This window comes from Miniopterus schreibersii (assembly GCF_964146895.1).
Source record: "Miniopterus schreibersii genome assembly, chromosome: X".
Lineage (NCBI taxonomy): Eukaryota > Metazoa > Chordata > Mammalia > Chiroptera > Miniopteridae > Miniopterus > Miniopterus schreibersii.
In genome coordinates this window covers 39,824,473-39,836,891 of record NC_138104.1, presented here as the reverse complement: position 1 = coordinate 39,836,891, position 12,419 = coordinate 39,824,473, and positions in this window count along the sequence as shown.

Genomic DNA, 12,419 nt, shown 5'->3' with positions numbered 1-12,419 from the left:
CTCCCCAAAACTTAAAAAAATAATAGAATTGTTTCCCTCTTCAGAGCAGATTTATTTACATTCCAGAATAGTAAAGATAGAAATGTTTTCCTGCCTTCCAAAAAGCAGATTAATATACTCCCAATGTAATTTTTTAAATGCCTTTCTCCAAATGGGATCATGAGAAAGCAATCTCTCAGGAGAACTACAGATCATTTTGAAGATGTTTTGAAATTGTCTCAGTTTTTCAGTGTGTCTAGACTGCCTTGATCAATCTGGATAAATAGCATCATTATTATTAAATAGCATCAGTTTGGGCTCAAATAAACTTATAAAAATACTTTAAAGGTTTGGTCATTTCTTATGTTGACATTTACTTGGCATGGTATGGCAAGATTCTGAATAAGCCCACCCAGGACCACTTTGTGGGCCTGGACACAATGCTAGGTACAAGTGGGGCTCATTGTGCCCCACTGGCTCCCCACTTCACATTGAGTGAGCTTGAGTAAGTCTTCTCTTAGAATTCTGGGTTTCTTGCTTTAAGTAGCAAGCCATGAGTTTATTTGAGCTGTCCTTAGAAAGTCCTTGAGGTATATAAGGGTTGAGAGAATCCAGGGAAAGGAAAATAAATGGATTTCTTCTCTTAATTTTTGCTTTTAATTTAGACTGCTTACTAAAAATCTGAACAAAATTTTTGTTAGTTAAATGAGATATTGAATTTTATAACTATGAAAGAAAAAAGATATTAGTTTATCCAACTTAATAGACAATTTTGTGATTATAATTATTCAGATCCCAAAATCCAGAGTGATTGATATGGGCTTCTACAGTAGTCCAGTGTGGTAATGCAACCAACCTGGAATAAGCTGATGGGAGCCCTGGAATTGGTTCACCCAGAGAGAATGTTGCAGTTCAATGGCATCTAGTAAGCTCTCGCTGGCTCTTTCTCAGGCAATGTTAGGTGACTAAGATTCTTTGTGGTGTAGATTGAAGAAAAAATTCTTCTAAGGTGTAAAGCAGTCCTATAACTATATTCGCTGCATTTGGCTGGTCAAGAGTTGTGAAAGTAAGGTCTATTTGATAATGGGGAAAGGCACATAATAATAATAGAGCCACAGTTGTTTAATAATTATTCTCCTTACTAACTATAGATAAAAGATTTTCTTACAGACTCTGGGAAACTAGAGCATGAAACAAGGCTGTAGAAAGATAAGATGTCTTGATGAGCCCACTACTCAGAAAAGAAATACATTTTGAGAACAGATCAAGGACAAGACATGCTTTGATTTGGTTGCTGTGCCTGCACTCTGACTCTCTCTGGGAGTTTGCCTCAGAGCGCTGACCATTCTTTGGTTCCAGGAATGGGCTGAGCTGTTTGTAACATCACAGAAAATTAGCCTCCTGGTTATTGGACATTGAGTTCCTGAAAGCCAGACTGCAGACCCTCCCCTCCCCTTTCTCTGTTACACTTGTAGCTCACAGCTGCACGTAGTTATCTTCTCCCTCACTGGTATATAATCAGCCAAGTGACAAGAGGTGTCAGAGCAGAATTTCCAGGGTGACTGACTGATCTCCCATTTTTGTCAGCATTATTGAATTAAACTCTCAGATATAATTCAATCCTGTCTCTGCTTAATTTGGCTCAAGGAGTGACAGGAGGCCTTGGACCCATTGTGTCTGGTATCATATACTCCCTATTAGTTTTTTAAGACTTTACAGATCTCAAAATAAACATGGGAAATTATGTCTTGAAAGTTCACAAGGCCAACAACAATCAGCCTTCTATATAATAATAAGATGGTCAAAATAACAATACTTTGATACTTCTAAAATTTGTTGCACACACAATTACAAAATGTTAGCTATGAAATTAGGAAGAATGAATGGGAAAAATGTTTAATTGGTTCCTAGAAGCTTCAAAAAGAGGAATTAGATAAATTGATAAACATGATTTCATTTAGGAGTCAACTAAATTCTTGTTGGTATTAAAAATGGTTGTCCTAATTTTAAAAAGGGGAAGGTCATTGGGGATGAGACACACAGTTAGCCAATCTTAGAGGAGAGTCGTCCCAAGGACTGGTCGACAACAATCTATACCCAAATACAACAGGAGAGCCCAAAGAACCCACAAAAAGGACACCCACAAAAGGGACATGCTTAGAGCAAAAAGCTCAGAAGTATAAGGAAAACACATCTCTAGGGTCCACTGGACACACACTACAAAATACCACCCCATATGACTGGGAGACAGTAAATATATCTAATATATAGAAACAAACACTAAGAGCCACCAGAATGGAGAGACAAAGAAATAATCCCCAATCTAAAGAAAAGGAAAAATCACTAGAAAAGACCTTGATGGGAAGGAGTTAAGCAAGTTATCAAAAATAGAGTTCAGAGTAATGGTTATAAAGATGCTCAAGGAAATTAAAAAGAACAAGAAGAAAATAAATGGTAAGGTCAAAGAACTTAGTGAAAACATGAAAAAAGAGATAAATATCATAAATAAGAAACAAGAAGGAATGAAGAATACTATGTCTGATATCAATAATACACTGGAAGGAAGTAAAAGCAGATTCAATGAAGCAGAGGATTGAATAAGTGACTTAGAAGATAAGATAGAAAAAAAACAATCAGAGCAGCAAAAAGAAAAAACACTTAAAAAGCATGAGGACAGTCTAAGAGAACTTTGGGACACCATGAGAGAAATGACATACACATCATAGGGGTATCAGAGGAGGAAGAAAGAGAGCAAGGTATAGAGAATTTGGTGGAGGAAATAATGACAAAAAAACTTCCCTACACTAGTGAGGGAGAAAGCCACACAAGTTCAGGAAGCACAGAGGGTTAAAAATTAGAGGGACCCAAAGAGATCCACTCCAAGACACATCATAATTAAAATGGCAAATATCAAGGACAAAGAGAGAATATTAAGGGCTGCAAGAGAGAGACTAGCAGTGACCTATAAGGGACATCCATAAGGCAGACATCAGACCTCTCAACAGAAACTCTTCAGGCCAGAAAGAAATGACGTGAAGTTCTCAAAGTAATGAAAAGCAAGAACATGCAACTGAGACTGCTTGATCCAGCAAGGTTATCATTTACAATTGAAAGTGAAATAAAGAGATTCCCAGACCAAAAAAATGGCTAAAGGTGTTCAGTACCACCAAACCAGCATTGCAAGAAATGCTAAAAGGACTGCTTTAAGAAAAAGAAGAAATATTGAGAGAAAGGTACATCAGCATAAAGGGGGAAAATGGCATTAAATAAGTATATAGTAATAGTAACCTTAAATGTAAATGAAATAAATGCTCCATTCATACCCATATATGCACAACCCAAGGACATGGACAATGGTGTTGAGAGAGAATGAGGAGGGGGATGGGAAGTGGTGGAATGTGTAATTGGGGAGAAAAAGGGATGTCTGTAATATTTTAAACAAAAATAAACACACATACACAAAAGACATAGGGTAGCTGAATAAATAAGAAAACAGGACCCAAATATATGTTGTTTACAAGAGACTCATCTGAGAGCAAAAGATTCACACAGGCTAAAAGTGAAACGATGGAAAAAAATATTCCATGCAAATGAGAACGAAAAAAGGCTGCAGTAACAATACTTATTTCTGACAAAATAGACTTCAAAATAAAGACCATAACAAGAGACAAAGATGTTCACTACATAATACTAAAGGGATCAATCCAACAGGAGGAAATAATCCTTATAAATATATATTCACTCAGTATAGGAGCACCTAAATATATAAAACATTTCTTGGTAGACTTTAAGGGGGAAATTGACAGCAACACACTCACAGTGGGGGACTTTAACATCCCAGTGACAACACTGGAGAAATCATCAAGACAAAAATCATCAGAGAAACATAGAACTTAAATGACACACTACATTTAATGGATTTAATTGACATTTATAGAACATTTCATCTCAAAGCAGCAGACTATACATTCTTCTCATGTTAGAGAATAAGATAAATCTTTATAAATATAAGAAGATTGAAATAATTTCAAGCATATTCTCAGATCACAGTACCATGAAAGTAGAAATCAACCACTATTAAAAAAAACCCTCATAAATATTCAAAAACATGGAACCTTAATAGCATGTTATTAAACAATGAATGAGTTACCAATAAGATCAAGGAAGAAATCAAACACTTCCTGGAAAAAAACGAACATGAACAGAAAACAACACAAAATCTATGGGACACAGTGAAAGAATTCCTGAGAAGAAAGTTCATAGCAGTACCGGCATACCTCAAACAACAACCAAAAAAGCTCTACTAAACCATCTAACACAACAACTAAAAGAACTAGAACAAGAACAGGAAGAAAAGTCCTGAGGAAGTAGAAGGAAGGCAAAAATAAGATCAGAGCAGAAATTAATGACACAGAGACTAAAGAAAAATAGAAAAAGTCAGTGAAAACAAGAACTGGTTCTTTGAAAAGATAAATAAGATTGATGCACCCTTAGCCAGACTCACCAAGAAACAGAGATGACCCAAATAAACAAAATCAGAAATGAAAAAGGTGATATAACAACTGACCCAACAGAAATAAAAAGGATTATAAGAAAGTACTATGAGCAACTAAGTGCCAACAGACTGGACAACATGGGTGAAATGGACAAATTCCTAGAAGCATACAATCTTCCAAAGCTGAATCAGGAAGAGGCAGAAACCCTGAATAGGCAGATAACAACTAATGAAATTGAAGCAGTAATCAAAAAACTCCCAGCAAACAAAAGTCCTGGACCAGATGGATTTACAGGCGAGTTTTAAACATTCAAAGAAGAATTAACACCGATCCTCCTCAAACTATTCCAGAAAATTCAAGGGGAAGGAAAACTCCCAAACTCATTTATGAAGCCAGCATCATCCTAATCCCAAAACCAGATAAAGACACTACAAGAAAGAAAATTGCAGGCCAATATCCCAGATGTATAGATGCTAAAATCCTCAACAAAATACTAGCAAACCAGATCCAGCAATACATCAAAAAGATCATACACCACGGCCAAGTGGTATTTATTCTGGGTATGCAGGGCTGGTACATTATCTGCAAATCAATAAACGTGATACATCACATAAACAAAATGAAGGACAAAAATCATATGATCATATCAATAGATGCAGAAAAAGCATTTGACAAAATCCATCACCCATTTCTGCTAAACACTCTCAACAAAGTGGGAATAGAGGAATCATACCTCAACATAATAAAGGTCATATATGAAAAACCTACAGCCAACATCATACTCAATGGTCAAAAACTAAAACCATTTCCTTTAAATCAGGAACAAGACAGGGATGTCCACTTTCACTACTCTTATTAAACATAGGGATGGAAGTCCTTGCCACAGCCATCAGAAGGGAAGAAAACATAAAAGGTATCCAAATTGGAAAGGAGGAAGTCAAACTGGCATTATTTGCAGATGACATAATATTGTAAATAGAAAATCCTAAAGATTCCATCAAAGTACTACTAGATTTGATAAATGAATTCGGCAAGGTAGCTGGATACAAAATTAACATCTGGAAATTGATGTCATTTTTATACACCAACAGTGAACTCTCAGAAAGAGAAACAAACAAAAAAACAATACCATTTACCATTGTGACTAAAAAAATAAGATTCCTAGGAATAAACTTAACCAAGTATGTAAAAAACCTATACTTAGAAAACTACAGGTCACTGAAAAAAGAAATAGAGAAAGATATAAGCAAGTGGAAGAATATACAATGCTCATGGATTGGAAGAATTTATATCATTAAAATGTCCAAACTACCCAAAGCAATTTATAGATTCAATGCAATTCTTATTAAAATTCCAACAGCATATTTCATAGAGCTAAAACAAATATTCCAAAAATGTATATGGAACCAAAATGATCCCAAATAGCCTCAGCCATCTTGAGAAAGAAGAACAGAGTGGGAGGGATCACTTTATGGAATATCAAACTGTACTACAAAGTCATTGTAATTAAAACAGCCTGGTATTGGCACAATAACAAACATATAGATCAACTGAACAGAACAGAGTTCCCAGAAATAGACCCACGCCATTATGGTCAGTTAATATTTGACAAAGGAGGCAAGAGCATCCAATGGAGTAAAGATAATGTCTTCAATAAATGGTGCTGTGTAAACTGGACAGCTACATGCAAAAAAAAAAAAAAGAAACTAGACCACCAACTTACTCCATACACAAAAATAAACTCAAAATGGATAAAAGATTTAAATGTAAGTCGAGAAACCATAAAAATCCTGGAAGAAAACATAGTCAGTAAAGTCACAGACATATCACTTAGAGGAATTTTCATGGCTACATCTCTTAGGACAAGAGAAACCAAAAAAAATTAAATAAACATATGAGACTACTTCAAACTGAAAAGCTTCTGCACAGCAAAAGAAAACAGCCTCAAAATACAAAGGAATCCCACGGTCTGGGAGAACATATTTGCCAAGGATGTATCTCATAAGGGGCTAATTTCCAAAGTGTACAAAGAACTCATATAACTCAACAGGAGGAACACAAACAATCCAATTAAAAAATGGGCAAAGGACCTGAATCGACACTTCTCCAAAGAGGACATACAGATGGCCAAGAGACATATGAAAAAATGCTCAATGTAACTAATCATCAGAGAGATGCAAATTAAATCCACCATGAGGTATCACTTCACACCTGTCAGAATGGCTGCCATCAACAAATCAACAAATGACTTGCTGGTGAGGATGTGGGGAAAGGCAAACCCTAGTACACTGCTGGTGGGAATGCAGACTGGTGCAGTCACTATGGAAAACAGTATGGAGATTCCTCAAAAAATAAAAACTGGAGCTGCCTTTTTACCCAGTGATCCCACTTCTAAGAATATTTCCTAAGTGTTCTGAAACACTAATCAGAAAGAATATATGCACTCCTGTGTTCATAGCAGCACAATTTACAGTAGCTAAGATCTGGAAACATCCCAAGTGCCCATCAGTAGATGAGTGGATAAAATAGCAGTGGGATATTTACACCATGGAATATTATGCAGCTGTAAAGAAGAAGGATCTTGTACCCTTTGGGACAGTATGAATGGACCTGAAGAATATTATGCTAAGAGAAATAAGCCAGGCAGAGAAAGACAAACATCACATGATTCCACTTATATGTGAAATCTAAAGAACTTAATAAACTGATGGACAAAAATGATTCAATGACATGAAAGCACGGATCAGACTGATGAATCTCAAAGGGATGGATGGGGCGAGTGGGTGAATGGGGAGAGATTATGCAATAATTGATATGCATATATGCATAACCCAAGGACACAGACAATGGTGTGGTGAGGGACTGGGGAGGGGGTTGGGGCAGGGTGGATGGGTCAATGGGGAGAAAAAAGGACATCTGTAATATTTTGACCAAATATTTAATAAAATAAAATAAAAATAAAATAAAATAATATAATAAAATTATAAAATTAAAATAAAATAAAATAATTAAATAAAAAATAAAATAAAATAATTAAATTAATAAAATAAAATAAAAGATAAAATATAAAATAAAATAAAATAAAAAAATAAAAAAGGGAAGGTCATTTGGGACTTATCTTTTCAAGGACAGATAGGAATTACAAATGCCTCCAGAGTAAAATTTGGGTCCAACTATTCTTTTATATACTAGTGGGTTTTTCTGATGGCTAAAAGTTCTCTGTTATTGGCTCTCTGTGTGTCTATATATATATGTATGTTATGTTTATGTATGTTGTAAATGTGATGTAATCTTCTACCTTGGGATGGTATTACTGAAATTAATTTAAAGATAAGTCCTTGTAATGACTGAGTATTCTACAGTTGTTAGAAATATAGAAACTAACTGGTTTTTCAATTTCACATGATCTAAAATTAATCCTTAGTGAATAAAAGCTAACTTAAGTGTGCTGGTTTAAGTGAAACAGACATGTCTTTATTTTGCCTGGGATTTACAAAAATAAATGCATGTTAATAATTGACTTTTATGTCTATGACATATGTTTCTAGGGGTTATAATATGTCTTCATAAGTCTGCCAAGCTAAGGAAGGCTACTTGCTGACTTCCATAGTTTTCATTAGAAATTAATGCTTAAGGGTCAAAATCTTAATATATGTAGGAATAACTTAGCAGTGTTCCAAAAGGGCCTCTGGAACATCTCAAAAGATTGGTCTTCTCTGGCAAATTTCATGGAGAATATTGTAAAATATGGGATAAAAAACTTCTAGCATGTATTTAATGGGTAAACAATGGTTATAAATTAAACCAATTTTCAGTGCTATGGAAAACCCAAGATGGCCACTTGTTTTTTTCCTGCTCCATGGCAACACCCATTTTTCTGGTGTTTCCATTCTTTCATGCATCACAGTACATTTAAGGTGAACTTAAATTTCATGGAACAACTTATAAACTTATAAAACATAAGCTTAAAAACTTATAAACTTATTAACTGACATAATTGAAAGGAAACATCTCACAATATTGCCAAGCTAAAGATAATTTATAAGATGACTTTCAATATTCTTTTTATGGTTTATGTAAATGTTATACTAGGTGCGAAATACAGAACAATGAGACAGACTGCAAATTTGGATCATGATAATTTACAGGACAAAAATAATCCACAGTGGGTTTTTTTCGCAATGAAGATCATAAAACCTGACTGTCTTCCATTTACTTGCTTTTCCCCTTTGGGGGAAAATTTAGCCTCAACTCCTATTCCATAGTTATAGTATTGCCCCATCCCCAAGGGTCTACTGTTTCAACAAGATGATGCCAACACTGAGACTTCCTAGGAATAATCCTTTCTTGTCCTGTGAGACCATGGTATCTGCTTAAAAGGCAAGCAATCAATGCATCCTTCAGATTGATTTATGACCAAAAGGGGAATTTGTGGATGAAAAAAAGAATTCTATAAATTAAAATCTCACAGGGTGATCTGATTATAAATTCCTAACTGGACAGGTTGTGGTTGGTCGTCATTTCCCAGGCATATAACTTTTTAGAAAGAGACATCATTGCCTTAAGCAAGCCCTGTTGATTGCTTCTGTGAATCTAGAATAACATGCTTTTGAAATGCTTTTTTTAGACCCCTCCTTAACACTTTTTTAAATCGCCCATACTAAAGTGTGGCCACCCTCAAAAGAGCATGTAATCTTAATTTGTAATCCAATTCCCAACTTGCTTTCTTATACCTTCATGTAATCTTTCTTACATTCTTTACTTAATCTCAAATGCATAAAATAAATTAAAAACTGTTATTCTTAAAAGCATTTTTCTCAGTCTGTTAAGATCTTCCTGCCATGTGTATCCTCTGTTTGACTCAAATAAACTTTTATAAAGATTCACTACAGGTTTGGACTTTCTTACATGTACATAATCATTCTGGAAATTGTTTTTAATTAAATTTAATGTTTTGAATTATTTAAATTATTAATATCCTCTTTACATTTTTTTTCTAATAATGAAATTGTATCTCCTTACTGCATTTAATAAGTTGTTTTCTCGTATTTTTGTATTTGTTATAAAAAGTTAACATTTGACAGTTACTTTTTTGGTGGAAGAATCCCATTTGGCATGTTTCTGAAATTGCCTCATAAATAGTTTTATATTTAGTTTTTAAGGCATATCCTGGATTTTACTATCCTATAAAAATATAATGTTTGTGCTGTTTTTAGAGCAGGGGACATCAACAAACATTTCTTAAATGATAAGGAATTAAATAAGTAAGACTCGTGGGCCATGAGTCCTCTGTTGCAACTACTCAACTTTACTGTTGTAACATAAAAACCACTATAAGCAAATGAATGGATGTAACTGTTATCAATAAATTTTGATTTACACAAAAACAGTCTGCCCCCAGGCTATAATATGTATTCCATGATCCTCATGGATCTCATTAGCAGAATCCATTCTTAATTCAAACCATAAAAAAGTTCAAGTTTAGTATTTGACATCTCAGGGTGGACTCTCAGAATCCCTGCTACTACATATCTAGGTCCTAGGAAGAAAAACTAATTTGTTTAGTCCTAGTGCCAATGTGTACATATTCTTCAATCAATTATTTATCTGTTCTTACAGCCTTCAAATAATATAGCTTTTTATAGGAGATACAATTAAAATTCTCAACATATAGCAGATCCAGCTTCATTTTATGTATTAGAAGCTACGATTTTAAATTCATACTTCTTTTGCCAGTAGAGTGACTAGATTATTTTAATGTGCCTTCTAATAACAAACAAATATATGATAAATGAAACATAAATTTTATATTTCAATGTTTCAGAAAGAAAGAAATATTTCCAAAGAGCCAAAAATAAGTAAACAAGAGCTCTGTAAGTAAAAACTTATGCTATGAGCCCTAGCCTGTTTGACTCAGGGGTTAGAGCATCAGCCTTTGAACTGAAGGGTCCTGGGTCTGATTCTGGGCTAGTGCATGTACTTTGGTGGCAGGCTCCATCCCTGGCTCTGGTAGAGGCATATGCAGAAGGCAACCAATCAATGTGCCTCTTTCACATCGATATTTCTCTCTCTCTCTTTCCATTCCAATCTCTCTGAAAAACAATGGAAAAAAATATCCTAGAGTGAGGTTTTAAAAAAAACAAAAAACTTATGCTATGAGATGTTATTACATTTAAAGGGCAGGGTATTTGGGTCAGTGCAATGTGGGCTTAGTCCTCAAAGTAAACCTTGGACCCAAGATAACTATATCAGAAATTAAGGCCTTTATATTAATTAAGGTTACACTAACTGTTGTAACAGATTTTTCTTCAAATTTTTGAGGCTTCCTAAGGTAATATGTATTTCTAATTTATCTGAGATGCAAAGTCATAAGCTATGATTTCAGGACCCAAGTTCCTTCTCTCTTTTGGTGCCATTTTTTTTTTTAAATGTTTTTTTATCTTTATTGCTGAGACCATTACAGATGTCCTATTTTAACCCCACTGATCCCCTCCACCCCACATCCATTCCAACCCCAAGTCTTCCCCACACCAATGTCGGGGTCTATGGGCCATGCTCATAAACATACAAGTTCTCTGATTAATCTCTCCCCACCCACACCCCCCTCCCCGCTTTCCCTCTGAGAAGTCACCTCCCTCTTACTCCATCCATATAATAGTATATGATGGTTGATCTGAAACAGGATGACAACAATAAAAACTTGCACTTAAAAATAGAAGCATATAGCCTCACAGAAGTCACTGGTCAATCGCAAAGATAAAATACTGCTTAGCAGGCATTATAAAATTTTTGAACACTAGCAGTCAGGGAAATTACTTGGTTATATCCAAAGATAATATATAATATTTTCTGTATTATATTACATATATTTTATATTATCAATATTTTATGACCATTTTTTAATTAAGTGTTGAGTAGTCTTTGCTAACTTTTACTGTTGTAAGAAAAAAGACTGAGTATTGCTTTTTCACTAGAATAGCCAAAATAATTTTTAATCTAGACTTGTGTTGTCTTCAACAGTATATTTAATTCCAAATTATAGTGGGATTTAAAGATAACTGAAGAAAAAATAACAATGATCAGAGGATAGAGACCAAAAAAAAAGTTCAAAAAAATAAATGAAGACAGGTTTTTTTTAAAAGAACAAATTCATGCAACTCAGTAGTAAAAACCAAGCAATCTTATTTAAAAATGGGCAGAGGAACTAAATAGACATTTTTCCAAAAATGAAATACAAATAGACAACAGGTAAATAAAAAGGTGCTCAATATCACTAACTATCATTTACATGCGAATCAAAACCACAATGAGATATTGTGGTTATACCTTATATTTGTTAGAATAGTTATTGAGACAGGCTAGTAAGCCAGAACAAGTGGAATAGGGAAATTGAGGTAGATAATTAAATGTCCAAACAGTTTAAAGCCATCTGTAATAAATTACAAAATCCTGTCTCCCCTAATCAAGAATACTTAAGATTAAATGGTTTACACTTCTCATCCACAACCAGAGGGTAAATAGCTTAAATCACCCTACTCAGTGAGATAAGTAGCAGAAATTCTATTAGTGCCATTTGTGCCAACCACACCCAAGGATGAATTAAATAAGGGGAATAAATCTTATTTTGGCACATCAGCATAAAGCTGATGAATAACTTTTGAGATTCTCCCCTAAGACCTCCCCTAAACTCCCAATCTTTAAAACCCTCCAGATGAAGGACCTAATGCACACTGTTCCTCTCAGAAACATACTCACAACTTTCCCTTCCCCCTCCCCCAGGTGCATTACTTTTGCTTTTCTCTTTCCTAAACTCCAAGGGACCTTCTTCTGCCTTTGTAACTTATTTCCTGAGCCCATGCAACCTAGCTGGCTCACTTCTACTACCTCTGTAACTTTCTGAATAAACCTTCTCTTATAATTTGAGTTTTTGGCTCTGAATTCTTT